This window comes from Passer montanus, unplaced genomic scaffold (genome assembly GCF_014805655.1).
Source record: "Passer montanus isolate IOZ18808 unplaced genomic scaffold, ASM1480565v1 scaffold76, whole genome shotgun sequence".
NCBI classification, from domain to species: domain Eukaryota; kingdom Metazoa; phylum Chordata; class Aves; order Passeriformes; family Passeridae; genus Passer; species Passer montanus.
Window position 1 is genome coordinate 746,974 of NW_024372813.1, and position 11,516 is coordinate 758,489.

General features: G+C 46.2%; 1 protein-coding gene across 7 annotated transcripts in view; it reads right to left on the reverse strand.

The window, feature by feature from the left end:
• DCX (doublecortin) overlaps nucleotides 1-11,516 on the reverse strand; it is a 105,119-nt gene that overhangs the window by 92,160 nt on the left and 1,443 nt on the right. The window lies entirely within an intron of this gene.

Here is an 11,516-nt window from a genome sequence, read left to right on the forward strand (position 1 = left end):
AGGGCCTGGGTGCAGGGGTGTTGTGTTGCACTAAATAGTTTATTTAGTTGTTTTGCACTGGGTGATTAGGAGTTTGCACTGAGCAGTCCTTATATTGCACGGAATAGTTGATGTTATATCACATGGTTTGTTCTTCCCCCACCACATGGCCTTTCCCTCACACACACCAGTACCCCCTGGTGCTCTCTCCCTGGGTCACCCCTCCCCTCTCCTCTCCTCTCCTCACTGGATCCATTGGCTGTGGACCTCTCCCTCTGTTCCCATTCCCTGGGGTATAAAAGACCCCTGCCACCAGGGAACCCCCTCTTTCTCCCATGTGTTTGTCCACATGGTGTGTCTCCTGGAATAAAGAGAGAACATCTCATGTGGGGAAGAGCACTTCTCATCTTTTGCTTTCATCCATGTAAGACCCTCTGGGCTGGGGTCCATAGCAGCCAGAGTGGACCCAAACAGCCCATCCAGACTCAATCTTACAGGTGGCACCCAGTGTGGGACATGATCTTACACAGGGGCCCTGCTGGGAGCTGCAGCCACAGCTTGGAGCAGGCTGAGAGAGAGAGAGAGCTAAAGAGAGTGGTAAAGAAGCCAAGAGCATGGTAAAGAGGATGAGAGAGAGAGGTTCCCGTTACAATACAACAAATCTTCTTCTGTGTTGAATATTCAAATTCTCACTAACAAATCTAGTACAAGATACAAATCCTATAGCATTTATATCCAGCCTATAAGAATCATTACATTACCATACTGTGTTACATTTTAAACCCTAAAAACTGCTCTTTGGACCCCTTCTGCCAAGCTGGTAGGGTCTGCTCTGACCCTTGGGCCTGCCTGCAAGCAGAGGGTATTGTTTCATCAAAAGGGGATTGCCTTCAGCCAGCCATGCCATTGTTTTCAGTTGTTCAGTAACTAAGGTATCTCAAAGCTTGCTTTCATTTCAATCTCGCTTATAGTTTCCATATTCTCAAAAATCTTTTGCCAGACAATCATATTTCTAAGGCTTTCCTGTTTCATCCTCCCCAGCAAGGAGCGCTGGGTTTGTGTGTGGAACAAGGAGCTGGTCCCCTGGCAGAGCAGCAAGTGGCAGCCATCTGGAGTGTGAGGTGGCCCCGTGCCAGCAGCGCCCGGGGCTGGGGGACTTCGAGCAGGGAGCACATGCACAGCCTGGAGAGGAGGGAGAGCAAGGGAAGGAGCAAACGTGGGGAGAGCTGCTCTTAAAGAGCCTGGGATTGATGTTTCACTAAGAGCAAGCACACGTGGAAGCTGTAGGAAATATTTTCAGTCTGTTTGCTCACATGAAGAAAGGGAAAGGAGAGTTAACCTGAGAGCAACATTAGGGGGAAAAAATAAGAGAAACAGTCTTTCAGGGAAGTTCCTAACCCCACTGAGTCAGGAAATCCCCCAGCAGTGACAATAGAAGACGTGAACACAAAAATGACAGCAGGGACATCACAACACACAGTTCTCTGCCATGCTAGCAGAAACAAAGATTGCCTCACTGCTAAGGGAGTCCAGAGTCTGTAAAGTTTAGCACACAGACTTCTGTAGGACTGCCTGGCATCTTTGGCACAAGTCAGCACACAGACTTCCCTGGCCTTATTCTGATACTACAGCACAGAAAGCACTCGAGTGAAACCAGGCCTTTTGCACAGTGCAAAGCACTTTTTTTTTTTCCCTTTTCAAGTTAAAAATCCGGTACTGTAGTGGTATTCAGTCAAGGGTTGGACTTCATGAATGTGAAGGTCTTTTCCAACTTCAATGATTCTTAAACAAAGGCCAGGTCTGGCCATTCAGAGTACTTTAAACAAAGGGATGATTTCCTTGTTCTTTTCCTAGTGTTTGCTGATACTGGTAGGGTGTGGTACAGAAATTGTAACACTTCAAATGCATTTCAGTTTGTGGTACCATGCTGTACAATGTGTTTATTTCTCTCTTCAGTCATTATGGGCTCCTGAAGTCTAAGCCCTTTGTGTTTCAATGGGTTACAGGCAAAATCTGAATAGAGAAGCCAGGAAAGCTGGGTTTGCCTCCTCTTGGTGTGAGGATATCAGCCTGTGGTGCTCTCCTCTTTGGAAGTCAAGGCTTGGAATGGATGCTTCCCCCATTTCTCGTTCCTGATTCCCTCGGGCTCCCTACAGAAAGCTGTTCCAGTGCTGGCTTACACGTGAGGGTCATGCCTGCAGAGAGAGAGCTGCAGCAGTGCTGTGCTGGGACAACAAAGCCTTCCCTGTGAATTGCAGGCACGCTGGAGTTTTAGGTCAAACCCAACAAAGAGATTTGTCTTTCCTCCCAAATTAAAATGTGCTCGTTTGGGCTGATTCTAGGGGGAAATGTGACACCAGATGATCAGGAGGCCAGCAGCTAACACTGATTTAGCCAGCCACGAACTAGAAGCTAGATCAGATCAGGGTTCATCTGGTTTTGTTGGTCAGGGACAAAGCACGACAGCTGCTTCTGAAGCTGCTGCAAAACCTGAGCAGTGAGGCTGGGGCAGCAGCTCATCCTGGGGCTCCTGGGCAGCCCCAGGTGGGTGCTGCTTGTCCATGCTGCAAAGCTCTGGCAGTGCTGATGCTGGCCCTTTTATGGCAGCTACAGCTTTTGGGGTGTTGCTTTTCAGCTGCCCCTTTCTTCTGGAGTCCCAGTGAAGCTGCACTGAGAGCTACAAGCAGCTCCCATCCCAGCCCAGTCCCTGCTTGGCTCCTGCTCTGACCCCTCTCTCACTGCCATCCTCAGCCACTTCTGCCATTACTTGCATCTCCTGGGTTTTAACTGGCTGCCCATCACTTATCAAACATATTAATTACAGAGAGGATTGCTTTTATCTCTGCAGTCCCAGAGAGGTTTGGGGATTCGTGGTTGGAGAGTGCAGTTTGATACCACCTGCCCTGGGGGAAGGGTGCAGAGCCAAGGACCATTACACCCTTCTGATTTCTGATGGAAAAAACATTCAAGCTTCATCCATGGACAGCAACAACAGAAAACCATGGGGTTTGTTTCAAGTGGAACCCTCCCTGCAGGTGCTGCATCCCTCTGGAGGAGGTGGACTGGGATGCAATGGGAAAAAAGTGTCTTCTGGCACTTCCAGAGCAGGGTGTGCTCTCCAGGCCAAATCTGGATGCTGCTCTTCTTCTCCAAATAGGCATTTATAAAAATTTCATTCCGTTTTCTCAGAAACATACACTAAAGAAAAGGAAGCATAGCTGAGTAATGGGAGAAAAAGAAAATAAATCACAAATTAATCTCTCCCTGTCCTTTACATCAGGGTCTCCAGGACCTCTCCAGTGAAAAGCACCTTTTTGGTTTCCCTGTGCTGGGAAGAAAGCCATGCTGGTATCTAATTAGGAAAGGGATTGTGTGAGTGAGCAGGTAGCTCAGGAGCAGATCTTTTGTGAGCAGAGCTAATTTCATTTGTGCAAAGAGAAATGTGAGGCTTAGACTGAATTATCAAATGAATTATACCAACAGATCATTTGCCTTCACAGTGATTTAATTATCAAAGATTTTGCAAGTGAAGGGAGGGGGGAACCAGACGAGGGACAGAGCATTTCCTGAGGGAAATGTCAGCTTGGCAGCTGCATCCCTCACCTGGCTATGTCAGGCCAAGGTTATTAAGGGAAGGTGACATGGTGCAATCATTTGTGATGGAATTCTTCTGTACATCTGCTCTCCCTTCAGCTGGAGCTCTTTCCAGCACACAAGCATTTTCCAGTGCAAGGAACTCACCCTCTTTCTCAGATGAATTATCCCAAGCACCTCAGACACTTCAACATTTCTTGTCAGGCTCATAAAACAAATCTTACCTCAGCTGTAATGAACCTGATGTGCTGTGACAGCCACAAGCAGGGCAACAAAGAGAATCCTCACATGTCAGCAGATCTGAGCAAGACCTCAATCTCCCACCACCAGAAAGAACAGGATGTGTCTCTGAAAGTGACAGCCACGATTTCCTCACACAGGAACGTGTGAGGGCAGAGACTGATGTGCCAGGTTCTATTAACACAGGATTCCTTTGAAAAGAGTTATTCTTTTGTGGACCTTGTCTTGGATTCCTTTGAAAAGAGTTATTCTTTTGTGGACCTTGACTTTGAAAAGAGTTATTTTTTGTAGACCTTGTCTTACCATCAGGTCTGATATTGTGCTTTCCTGGGACAAAGAGCAGGAAAGAATTCCAGATTGTCTTATTTTCTTTTAAAAAGTGTTTTCCTGCCTACAGGAAATATTTGATGGGAGAAGGCAGTTTCTATACCACAGGTCATGCACTGCAAAATGTCTGTGTATTTCACACAACATGAAGGTACCTTGTGGAATTATAGGCACTGAAAATGAAATATCTCAAAATGTCAAAGGACAAGAGGCATTTTATGAGTTCAAAAAGGAGTGGTACAAATCTTCCTTCTTTTTGAAAGGAGATCAGCTGGTTCAGGAAGATTCAGAGATTTAAATTCCCTTCAGAGGACTTATATTTAAATCAGCAGAGTTGATTACACTGCAGGGTGTCGTAAAGTTCTTCTGCTTGAAGTGACTGGACTTTACTGATCCCCAGTGGAATTTAAGCTGCACTCTCACAGTTATCTGTATGATTCATTCAACTGTTTGCACTAAACCAGGCAGGGCACTCCTGCAGTCTGGTGGGGTCCACACATGGAAATTTCTAGAGAAATTTCTATAGAAATTTCATAGCTGACAGTTCTGAGTCTACTCCAAGCTCATGGCTGTGGAGATTTCCTCATTCTAAAGCAGTGGCCCTCTAAAGCAGAGGTCTATTCTCTTACAGTCTGTTCCCATTTTAATTCATATATTTATTCCTGGGATAATCTTTGCAGGGCTGGCCTCTGCTGAGAGCCCCAGACCACCACACACAGGTTCTACATGCTCCTGGTGCAGCTTAAGAAAGACACTTAATGTGCAGTCCAGCACATTATTCCTGCACTTGCTCCTCTTTTTCTTTGTTATTTTGAGCCTGTCATCAGAGGCAGAGCTGAAGCAGGAAGAAATGTTGAAAATAAATTGTATGCAGAAGCAGATAATGTGCCATGTCCTCCCTGTAGCACAGGACTAAAATCCTTGGGAATGGGAACAGGGATTTTGCTGGCATCAGTGGGTAAGACAGAAAGCTCCTCTCCCTTCCAGAAGTGGAAACAGAGAATTTGAAAGCTTTACAGAGAACAGCACTAGCACTGAATAGACACTGACACACACCTCACATTTCCTAAAGCTCCCCATTTCCAGAGAAGGGCTGAATGCCTTTACAATTCCAGGGGGAGTCAGGTGTGGAGAGCTGACCTGGGATGTTTAAATGTCCCTTAACCTGGGCACATGGAACAGCTCTTTGAATACCAGGGGGACAAAAGCCCATCTTCAGCATCCACACCCTGCCTCTTTCCAGTGTCCTCCTGCAGCAGGGACATCTCAGCTGGCCACTGCTGCCCAGCAGGCAGGACAAAAGCTCCTCTCTCCCTCCAGAGCATCACCCAACTCCAGCACAAGATCCACGTGGCAGAATGGTCAGAGACTGGAGCTGATGCCCAGGCACTGGAGAAGTTTTAGAAGTTTAGAAGTTTTCTGGGGTTTTAGAAGCTGGGACTTCTGGAGAATGGAGAAACCTGCTTCCAGTGAGAACTCAGAGAGGTTGTGTAGAGCAAGGCAGAGAAAAAGGACCAAGTGGCCGTGCAGAACCATGTGGTGAATCTTTGTAGAGATCTTTGTTCAAATTGAAAACACGTCTTCAGCTATGAAAAGTGAGGCAATAAAGCAACATTTGTTGTTAATAAGCTAAAAATAAAAAGAGAAATCAGTCTTCTGTTCAAAAGGAAGGGTTGTTCAATAAGCTTTTTGTCCAGTGTTTTCACAGAACAGTTTCTTCCCAGACAGCTTGATCCTGGAAACAGAAGAGAAACGTATTTTGTGGCACATAGGCTGGAAGGGGGACCAAAACTGGCTATTAATAACCAGGCACATCAGTTAAGCAGAATCACACAGGGATGCTTATTCTTTTCTTCACCAAAAATGAACAATAATTAAGTGGAACTGGCCAGTGAGCTTGTTCTGCTACTGATGCAGAGGCTGGGGAAGAGGGAACTTGTGACTGCTATTACAAACAAAGGCATCAAATGGAAACATCCCCCCATTTAGATTGACTAGAAATGTGTAGGAATTGCTGCCACAGCTCAGACTGAGGGGCTCTCTGGGCTGACACGCTGTCTCCATTCTCTCATGAAAACAGCACAAGTTAAAAATTGTTGTAGAAAGATGCCCCACGTGAAACAAAATGGGAATTCAGGCACTGTGCAGTTGTTACTCACGTTTTCATCCTGCCTGCTCTCCTCTTCAGCACTCCCCAAACACCAACTGTGTGGAAGAGGTTTTACAGCAACTTCTGAGAGCCAGAGAGAAGTTTGAGAAGAGGATCCATGTTCACCCCTGAAAGAATTCTACCAAGGTCATTGATGAAGAAACTAAGAAAGAAAGGATAAATAAGAGAAACCTGCAACTGCCTGTTCCAATGAGCACTTTGTCTCTTCTAACCAATGAGTAGAGTGTAAACTGATGAGCTTTGTTAGAATGTATAAAAAGCATGCATGCTGGAATGAAACAGGGTTTGAAGCCTTCTGAAAATGGAGTGATGCTTTGTACTGTGACCGTCCCAACTATGACACAACTGGGCTCCCCATGAATCAGAAAGGATTTCAGGATTGGTTTATGTGACTTAACTCTCTGCTCATTGCCTGGGTGCAGCAGAATAAAGTGGGATAACATTGCAAAGGGCAACACATGGGCTGTGTGTCAGTAAAAGGCAGATACTGAGGTACAAATGCTTTGGGGTGGAAGCCAAGGGAACCATGGCAAGAGAGAGATCCCTGCTGTTGAGAAGGGATTAAAGAGAAACACCTGAATGGCTTTTGTATCACTTGGAAGATTACATTTTTTAAGGTTAAACTACGATAATTCTTTCAGTACAGCTGGCAGCAGCTCAGGATTCCTGTGCTGTGCTCTCCTGTACAGGACAGATGCATCCAAACAGAGGATTTCCTCAAAAATGCAGTGGAAATGGGTGGCAGAACAGAGATGGCAATGTTTGCATCTATCACTGGTTTTCACTCTTGTGCTGTGAAGATTTCAACCATGTTTCCTCCAGACAGGTTTAGAAAGAGTTCATCCAGGCCTGCTTGGAAATGCTGATATCTGAAATGTTAAAGTGTGTGGGTGGGCAGAGCTCTCTCAGCTGCAGATTCTGTAAATGAGAATTGAGAAAAGAGACTTTCTTCCCTATGACTGGAATTAAAACAAACAAACAAACCAAGGAAATAAAAATTGGTGTAATGGGGTCATCACAAAATTGTTTTCCTTTCAGTATAAACGGTCATGATTATTATTTAATGATGGTAATTGAAGAACTGGTCCCCCCTCAGTATAGGCAGAAGCCCATCTGTTAACTGTGAATCATGCAAATAATGTGGCATCAGAGGCTTCAGGGAAGGGTTTAACTGCTTTGCAGCTCACATTCCCCATGCTCTACCCACCCTGCACTCATCTTCATGGCCTGGCTGGGGGGATTTGGTCACAATCCAGGAATTATCTGTTCATATTTTAAAGATCTGCCTCGTGGGTCCCTTGGCAGAAGTGAGTTGGTCAATACCTGGGTCTGTGAGCCCTGGGCTCAGGCCAAAATGCCATCCTGCTCAACAGGGAGCTCCAGCTTAGGGTTGGCTCTGCTCAGGAATCACTGATCAGTGCTGTGTCACAAGTGCTGCCTGGCAAGCTCAGGGGTGCCTTTGTTTTAACCTGTGTGACCCTACCTGAGACCCTCCTGACATCACCTGTGCTGGGAAAAGCACCTTTCAGGGAATCCTACCCAAGCATTAACCCTGCAAGCTGTTCCTGCAGGCAGAAATCTGGGAGAAGTCCACAGGAGTCCAAGGGCTCTCAGCACTCAGCTCTGGGTGGGCTGGGAGGGGCTCTGTGGTGACAAGACAAAGCTCCAGTGCCTCAAGAGTGACCATGGCTGACACCAAGGGAAACGCTGTCCTCAGCCAGAGCATGGAGCTGGCAGGGGGAAAGTGAGCTGGGAATACAAAATACATTTCCAGGCTCCATCCAGAATGCCCAGAGGAATGCAGAGAGCACAAAACCTGCAAATTTCACACATTTACACACCTCAGGTTTTGGTTTGATGCTGAGGCCAGTGCCAGGTGTCCCCTGGGGCACCAGCCCTGCCATGCAGATGGGAAGGAGAAAATTCCATTAGTGGCTCAACAAAATCTGCATTGTCCTCATGGATGATTTGTCCATCAGGCAGGGACACAGCCTCATCTCCTGGAGGCTTTCCTGTGGCTACAGAGAAACCCAGGTGTGGTGTTCACTGTGCAGCCCTGGTGAGCTCTGGGACAAGCTGGGCTGGGAGGGTGACAAACAAGAACCCATTTATTGTATTTGCTGGGTAGGGCCAATGAAGGCAGGATGGATGAACCTGACTCCATGCTCTCAGAAGGCTATGGTGTGAATGCCACATCCATTTTCAGTGACTGAAGCACAGTGGCTCACTGCTGTCTCTCAGGATGTATTTTAGCAACTGGCCAGCCAAAACCAAAGGACCAGCACATCTCAAAGTTCCTCCAGACCTGCATGAAGCTCCTGGGTCTAGAATTTGTGCTGAACTCCCTTAAAAATAGGCACTGCTGCAAGAACTATCCTGCTTCAGGAGAAATAATAATATTCCAAACTGTGGGCTGGAGAACACAAGGTCTGTTTATTTTTCAATAAATTTTTGCCAAGGCCCACGTGATCCATGTGGGATCTTGATGGAGGGTGGCTGACATGAACCTGTGGCTTGGATCCTGCTGGAATCTGCTTCCCAAATTCCCCCTGCTCCAAAGGGTGTTCACAGGACCCTGTTCACTGCCAGCTGGCCCTACCTGAGCCAGCCCTCACTGACTTATCCTGAGCACTGCCAGTCCCTTCTGCAAGTGGTGCTAATGCCATTCTGGGGACATGCAATGCCTTCCCCACAAGCTCACTCACAAAAATGAAGCTCAGGGCTGTTCCAGACAGAATTCTGTGCAGAACAATGCAGCCCTTCACTGACAAATGTAAATCAAATTAGAAATGTTCCTCAAAATTAGCAGCAACATCAGACAACACTGAATTTCTTCAGTCATCTGTGGGAGACTAAGTTTCTATAAATAAACTGAAGCATTGCCATGATGAAGTTCCAAACAAAGCCAAATTGTCAAAACAGCCCCTGAGCCTTTCAAAGCAACAAAACTCTTTCAGTCCAAACCCATGAGCATTTTCAGGCTCGGTGTGCTGGAGAAAAGGAGATTTTGTGGGAATGCACGGAGGGAAAGGCAGCGGGTGCTGCTGGAGCAGGGGACACATGACCACTGCATCTGCGTAGCCCTTGGCGGGAGGGACCAATAATTTTTCCTTTTTCATGAAAAAGAAATGAGACAGAGAGAAGTCAGTACATTTGATTGGGGCCCAAGTAAGGAACAAGCCTGAGGCAACAGTCTTTGCTTTCAAGGTTGGCACCCCTTGCTCTGTGGGGCTTCTCCCTCAAAGCTGGTGGCAGCTGGAGCCATTTCACAGGAACCTGAATATTTATCATATTTTAAATTCCATCCATTAGAGACTCCTCATTCAAATTCTACCAAAACATGTCTTCTTATGGTTCTACAACAGTACAGAACAAAACATATTAGAACAAAAACAGACCCCAGTCTGCCAAGACAAACAGCTACCCCTTGCTTCAGCATGTCCCCATTCACTGCAGCTGCACTGAAAGGAAATTTTAAAGACCCAAATTATACATTTACTGTGTTGATAGGATTCATGAGTGAGGGTAACACAAGAATCCCTATAGGAACACACAGATTATACTCACTAACAATCATGCAGAGATCTTGTTTGCTTCTAAAATCCAAATTTCACTCTAAGACTGGTGGGGACCATTATGAGAAAGATGTGTGAAATGACCTGATTAAAAGCTTGAGACACAGGCCAAATGGTGCAAAGGAAAAAGTTCAACAAGCTCCCCGGGTGTTTGCCTCCGAATTCCCAAAGGCTGTTTAAAAATATACATTCCCTGGGGTCATATCTCTGAGTAGCTCCAAGGGATTTGTACACCTTTATTTTATGTAACACAAATTTGTCACTGATTGTCCCAGAAATTTACATGTTTCTCAACAATTTGGGAATTCAGCAATCATTCAGTCAAGTATTCATCAGCCTCAGCTGGTATAAATTGTGGCAGTATTTAAAATTCATCTGTCATTATTATACCCTGCTACAAAGTAAACAAGAAATCCAAGTGCACCCACCCAGTAGCTGGGTCCTACAAAAGGGAGAGATAATTTACTGCAAAATCAACAAAGGGAGAAAAAAGCTGAGCAGAGAAGCTGGATGGCATGGACAGGGAGTGAGCCTTTCATTTCAGCACTGCTCATTAGCATTATATAGCGAGCAAGGATGCAAGGTTTCAACATATCTGTCTCTTCTGGGTCTCATAGATTCAACCAGCAACATAATTCCTGCTTAAACAGAGCTCTCACTTGTTTCTTCTTAAATACAAGGACGTGTACCAAGGGTTTGGAGGTGCTGTCAGATGGTTTGTTGGTAAAACAGCAATTGTAGCAATTCCAGGGGAAAAATACACAATCTTCCTTCTGCTTTATCACTGCACTTTCATTCCTATGTGCCTAGCAGGGAATGGTGGCATAGACTGCAATATTGGGGACAGCACTTGATATTGCAACAAAGGAAATATGAACTAAAACCAGCAGTCAAAGCTGCCTTTTATGTCTTAGTTTACAGAGTTCATCCCTGCACAGAAGCGTGGAGGAATTGGGGCTTCTTTTAAGGGACTATGTTTTATTTATCTAAAGAGTGCTGCATTGTAATAATACACTGTGCTTGTGAGCTCCAGAGACTGAAGAGCCTTTGGAGAGATGGATTTATAATGCATCCCAGGAGGATGAAAGAGTGTGCAGCTCTGGCTTTCATTACCCTTTGGCCCCTCTGCTCAGGCTGTGGCCATGGGGAACCAGAGAGGGAAAGCTATTCTAGGAGACAGTTTGGAGATTAAATATCTCTATTTTGTCACACAGAAAGCTGCAGAGAGAAAGAACTAACAGGTCTTTCCAAAACCCCAGTGCAGGACCTACTTTTCAGAGGGGAAGCTTGCTTCCAGCACCCCAAACACAGGCCATGAACAACAATCTGAGAACTTCCACAATCCCAGAGGTCAGAGCAGGGCCATGGGTCAGGTTCACCCCATGGAGGTGCCTCCAGTCCTTGCTGGGGCACAGGGACACGGGCACACGAAATACAGCTGCACACATCTGCCCAAGCTCAGTGCTCAGAGCTGCAAACTGCATCTCGTGCTGGTGACGCCTTGGGGACAGCTGCAGTGCATCCCAAGCTGGCATGTGTCACAAAACATCCCCACTCTGCCAGCCCGGGAGGGTGAAGAAATGCAGGTCAAGAGGTGTGGCTCTTGTCAGGGGGATGTTTGGGTTCTCACC